A 6170-nucleotide genomic window follows, 5' to 3' on the forward strand; every position below is an offset into this window, starting at 1 on the left:
TAGTATAAGAAAAAAGATCTATGTATGAGAGTATAGCCCTGTTTCAATTCTTTATACAACCTGGTCCTTGAGGACTGCTCAGTTTGGCTCCATCAATAATTGTTTTTAAATATACAAGGAAAAACACTTCAAAAACATTGAATAAATCTAAAGAAGATAAAATATAGCTAATCAGAAATTGAATTAGTAAAGTTGGAGAGATAAGTACAGCAGTTACTATCTTGCTGTATAATTGCCTGGAGCATAGCTGGCCTGGTTTAATCTCTGGCATCCTATGTGGTCTCCTGAGTCCTCCAAGAGTGATCCCTGATCACAGAGTCAGGTATAAATTATATTTTTTTAAAAAAGAGTTAGATTAGGAGCCAGAGAGGTAGTGCAAAGGTAAAGCCTTTGCCTTGCATGAGGCTGCCCTGGGAGAAACCTGGTTCGATTCCCAGCATCACATATGATCCCCCAGCCTGTCAGGAATGATTTCTCAGGGCAGAACCTGGAGTAACCCCTGAGCACTGCTGGGTGTGCCCCAGAAACCAATCTATCACTCAATCAACGAATCAATCAATAAATAAAGTTTAAAATGAAAGAAATTTGATTATTTTCTATGATAGTGATAACAAAGTACTATAAACTAGGTATTTGGGGGGTATTTGGTATATGAAGAGGGGGGGTAATGTAACCAAAAATAATAGGGACTGAAAGCACCATGAAGGAAGAATATGTTCCAGAAACTACTTTGCCTATACTCTTTTTTTTTGTTTATGTGGTGTTTCTTCTGCAAGCATGTCAAGCCCCTAAAATCCCCTTTTTAAGGGCACTAATTTTATTGGATTAGGCACCAGGCCTGCTCAATTAAGATTTTATTTTAACTACATACATGAATAGTCCTATTTCCCAAAAAAAGGTTACATTCTATTGTAATGGAAGTTAGAAGTTCATTTTTTGAAATTTGGAGGCCTAATTCATTACAAATGGGGTGAATCCTTCTTAAAGCAGAAAACTGTACAAGCAGATAAGCAGCAAGAATAAATTTTTTTCTGGGATATTTATTTTTTTATAATATCTTTATTTAAGTACCATGATTACAAGTATGTTTGTAGTTGGGTTTTAATTATAAAGAAAAAATATCCCTTCACCAGTACAATATTCCTTAAATGAGGGACAAATTTTTTCATGTATCACTTATATAATATTCTTAACCCTTCATAAAAAAAAACAAAACTTAAAATTAATTTAAATAAAATTTAATTTATTAAAACAAATTAATTTATAGTAGAAGCTTCCTTTTGCTGATGCCAAATCACATCTCAGCATGTATAGATATAATATTGGTGCTTTCTATTTCCATACATCATGGATGACTGAGACCATTTTTCCATTGCTTTTCTCTTTTGAAACTTTCTCTATTCATTATATAACAGGACTAATCCCAACAATATATGGTTATGCCCTTTCAGGCACCTGATGCTCTGAGCACCTTTAGTGGTATAATGAAAGACATAACTCACATCACACAGCTCATTGCATGATCAGTTTATTTATTTCTTTCCCTTTGACTATCATTCTCCTTTTTCTTTGTGGATGTTTCAACTTTCCCACAATGAGAAGAAACGTTAGGTAGCTTACAAGTAAATCATATCCTCATGCTAGTCAGTTTCTACTATCAGAATCCATCTGTCACCTACCCAGGACATACGTTTGACTTACCAGTCCTGAGGGCTTCCCCCAAGGAATAGTAGTTCTTGTCTCATGGGCTGGAAGACAGAATAGCTCCTACTGATATTCTGAAATGTAGAGTGCAAGAGAAAGATGCCTTGACTCAATCCATCCCTGCATTTGCTCTAAAAGCATGTTCACTCACTTCAGAGACCTGGATGGCCATCTCAAGCTAGACAGATTGATCACATAAAGCTGAAAAACTTTTCCAAGGATCATTGACTCATCCTCATTTAACACAATCCATCTGAACAGGGACTGATGAAAGGTTTTGCTCCCTCTGGGCAGTCTTGACTATACCAGGTTTCTACCTGATCAGGCCACCTATCACTGCTGAGTTAGTAAAGACCCAAATACAAGGACTCTTTCCCCTATTTAATATTGCACCACTGCTGTGAAAACAGCACAGAGTGCAACCTGGAGAGCTGATTTGCTTTCAGCTTCTTCAATCAGAGTGCTGATCTTCCCAGTATGACATGGGCACTCACCTTGTATTGTCATCTGCAAACCTCTTTGTCCGCAAGCTCTTTGTCAGTGTGCAGAGAGCTACAGAGGGCCCTGTCCAAGTGATGAGAGATTCCAACAGTTCCTAGATCATTCCCAGAGAAAAAGAGGTCTCCTGCTCATGGGACTCTCGCTCTTACCTTCCTTTCCTAGGCAGCATGAATCTGCCTAAGCCACTTTTTATATGAAATTTATTTGCTTTGTAGTTTTCAAGGCAAAGCTATGACCTCTACTTTAATTGCTCTTACCATCCATTTTAGTACTGATTTAAAAAATGTAACAGCCCTTTCCATTAGACCTCTTGGTCTCAGAAGTATCATAGTTTTTTTCCACCCTCTCTATTCCTTCCACCACCAGTCTTCCTTATGATGAGATGTTAGAGAACCATTCCTTTATCCTTGTGCTTTTGACTGTAGTAATCAAAGCTTGGATTAATCAAAGTTCAAATTCACAATCAAGCCATAGTCCAGGACTTTATCTTACTTTAAGTTTTGCTCTTGCAGATAATAAAAATCAGAGAATATATTTGATTTCTACTCTTTGTTTGCATTTCTTGTGATCTAGAAACTAACTTTAAGTCTATTGATATTTAGACTTTTAAATTTTGATAGAGGCACAGCTGTTAGCTACACCACTTAAACTAATTGAATGAGTAACTCCATTCCTCATCCTCAATTTTTCATGCTTTTTTTCTTTTCCTTAACTATGTGTTTTCAGGAGCCAGGTTCATTCTACCAAATACAACACTAGAAAAAATTTCCTATTCTCTACTTACACAAACATTTTAGATAGAAAAACACTGAGTATTTGCTCAGACCAATAAATCCCCAATTATCTAGACACCAACTTAGTGTCCTATAAAGAGTCGGTACAGAATGCATAGGTTAAGAGTTTGATTCCACAAGGTTATTCACTTTCTCCTATTTCAACTCCAATCACAGAGTTTGAAGTTATCTCTATTTCAAACATGACTATTTAGTTTTGATAATTTGTTATAATGGATATAGCTATAAATGATAGCCAAATGAAGGTATATATATATATATATATATATATATATATACAGAAAGGTATAAGACTTTCCACTTCTTCAGAGTTGGGTTGTATTATCTTCCTATTACATAGGAAAAAATCAAAATATACAATCCAAATATTCGTACTTTCGTGATTTTTATGAGGGCTTTCTCTTTTATCATGAGTGGTGAAAGAGGAGACTGAAAAGTCCAAGATTCTAATCATTCTTGGTCTTTCTGCTGGCCAGCCCCCAACCAGGAACCAATTGACCAACTGAGTGTCTCTATCAGCAGCTATTTGTTTACATCAATGAAATTACTCCAGAGAGGTCAAGAAACAAGAATGGAAGAATAAATTTTAGAAAAGCCATGTTCCAAGTCTACAACTTAGAAAAATTTTTTTTTTTGTACATCGATCCTGGGGGTACTGCATGACCAGGTCAATGCGTGGAATGGATGCAGCAAGCTCCTATTCCAGTTTCTTGTGCCAAAAATCCATTTAATATATTGTTGTTGGATAGATGATGTATCAGATATTAACCTGATAAGAACAGATACTACACTTGTCTTAGCCAAAAGGCTGAGAAGTGATACAACTTAGAAATCTTAAGGGTTTTCGGACCTCTATGCCAAGAACTAAAACCAGAAACCAAATAAAGACTTCACAGACTCATTGCTGCATACAAGAGTGTAACATATTCTATATCAGTCTAGTCTGGATTCAGTTAAGAGAGAAAAACAACACATTCAGTAAGGGGAGAGTTTCATTTAAAGAACAATGAATTATATCAAGGTAGTGGATGACAAAGGTTTACTAGGAGTAAAGTAAAAATTACTTTAAAAAGATAAACAATCATATATCAGAGGACCATTACCAGCACTCAGAAATAAAAAGATAGCACACATCTGAGATTGAGAACCTGAAGTTTTAACTAATTTACAGTTGATGTTGTGGGTATTGCCCCCATAGTAGAATTTTCTGGAAATGTCTTTGTAAAAATGCCAAGTAAAACATTTCATGGAGCTATGTTTAACCAGAGATACTCTGCCACAAAGCCTTTCAAGATGCTACAAAAGGGAAGTTACTGGCTGACATGTACAAGAACCAATCACTAGAGAAAAGAGCAAGAACTATCAACAGATTTTCAGAGCAATTGTAAAAGGGAAAAATACCTACAGGGCCCATGACCATTTTCACAGATGAGATAGAAAGAATAAATTTAAGATCTTTGAGGCAACAAATCAATAAGCAACATCAACACTGAATCACTAGCACGATCATTAGATTTATTTATCTTTCATGTATTAATGTCATTCTATTCTTATTTTCCACAAAATGAAAGACTTTGGTTTACTATTCCTTATCCTCACTCTAATCTTGAAATGACTTGGAAACCAAACAATTTTCATCATTTATGTGATTTAGCAAAATATCATCTAATCTAGCAGGAGAATATTGTTAGACTTTATCTCCCACTGAGTTGAATGTGCATATTTAATGCTGAAGAAATATGGCTGTGTTTATTTCAGGGTTATGACCCATTCTCCCTAAGGAAATCATATACTTGGAGTATTTGCACTGAATTACTGTTTGAAAAACTAAAATTTGAGAGGTATATTTCCCCAAGAATTTCAAATAAGGAACTTTATCAGTACTTGAAATCAACTTAAATATAAAATATTATAAAATAATATAATATATTATTTTAAATATAAAAACAGATATAGGGAAGTAATTCACAAAATGGACAAAACAGAAAGTCCTAAACTTCATTCCCAACAGAAATATTGATTTAAGAACATGTAGTCCAAAAGTCTAAAGGTTTTGGGGGGATAAGCAGAGAGATAGTACAACAATCAGGTCATTTGCCTTACAATTGGTTAATCAGAACTCAATTCCCAAAACCCCATATTGTCCCCCAAATCTTCCAGGAGTGATCCCTGAGTGTAGAGTCAGATTCTGTAAACCCTAAGCACAGTTGGTTGTGGCCCAAAACAAAGGTCTCTAGAAAGTCCATAAATAGGTCAAGAATTCAAATTTGAGACAAGCTTAATGTCAGAGCAGCTGCATTGAAATAAGTAATAAAACCATTTTATTTCAACTACATATAGCCCTGCCTTGAGCTCATGTAACTCCTGTCCAAGAGAAAAAAAATCTAACTCAAAGTTTCTCTTGGGAGTGAAAAAGAATGAATCATTATTCCTAATGTTGGGCTATTTAGTTAGGGGGCTACAGAGAGAAGGCAAACAAGGGACTTACTGCAAAATCAAAGAACTTATAATTCTAGAGACAGAAGACATCATGGTACTCGTGATCTGGAGAAAGGACTGAACTGTCATTTTTCTTAGGAGATGAAGGCAGGAGAGGACTTTGTTTTAACCTTTTTGCTTTGGAGAGCAAGAAGTTCCCCAAAACATTGACTTCTGTTTTGTCTGAACAAGAGCACTAATTCATAGTACCATTGATGCCTGGTGATGGAGAACAAGAGAGCACAGCAGGATATTCTAAAACTAGAAAATATGCTTGTCTCTGATCACCACAAAAAACAAAATATCACAAGCTCCGATAAAAGAGTAACCCAAAAATATCTATTATAATCACATTAAAACCCCACAGAAAACAGGCACCCTCAAAAAGTTTGGATCCCTCCAGCCAGATTTAGTGAAAGCCTTATTTTTGTATGAAGCCAGGAAAGTGTGTCTGGCTTTCATTTATTTTTGGAGGGAGGTGTTGTTTGTTTAACACAAAAATATAGCACCTAATAGAACAGGAAAATATGGGGCCGGCGAGGTGGCGCCAGAGGCAAGGTGTCTGCCTTGTAAGCGCTAGCTAAGGAAAGGACCACGGTTCGATCCCCCGGTGTCCCATATGGTCCGCCCAAGCCAGGGGCAATTTCTGAGCCTGTAGCCAGAAATAACCCCTGAGCATCAAACGGGTGTGAC

The 6170-nt window shown here is 36.1% G+C and overlaps 1 non-coding gene across 1 annotated transcript; it reads right to left on the reverse strand.

The window, feature by feature from the left end:
* Positions 1-3629: 3629 nt before the first annotated feature.
* Positions 3630-3819, reverse strand: LOC126005412 (U2 spliceosomal RNA). The gene has a single exon (XR_007494514.1). It is a non-coding gene; the product is annotated as a U2 spliceosomal RNA (small nuclear RNA).
* Positions 3820-6170: the final 2351 nt, after the last annotated feature.

Source organism: Suncus etruscus, chromosome 3 (genome assembly GCF_024139225.1).
Source record: "Suncus etruscus isolate mSunEtr1 chromosome 3, mSunEtr1.pri.cur, whole genome shotgun sequence".
NCBI lineage: Eukaryota > Metazoa > Chordata > Mammalia > Eulipotyphla > Soricidae > Suncus > Suncus etruscus.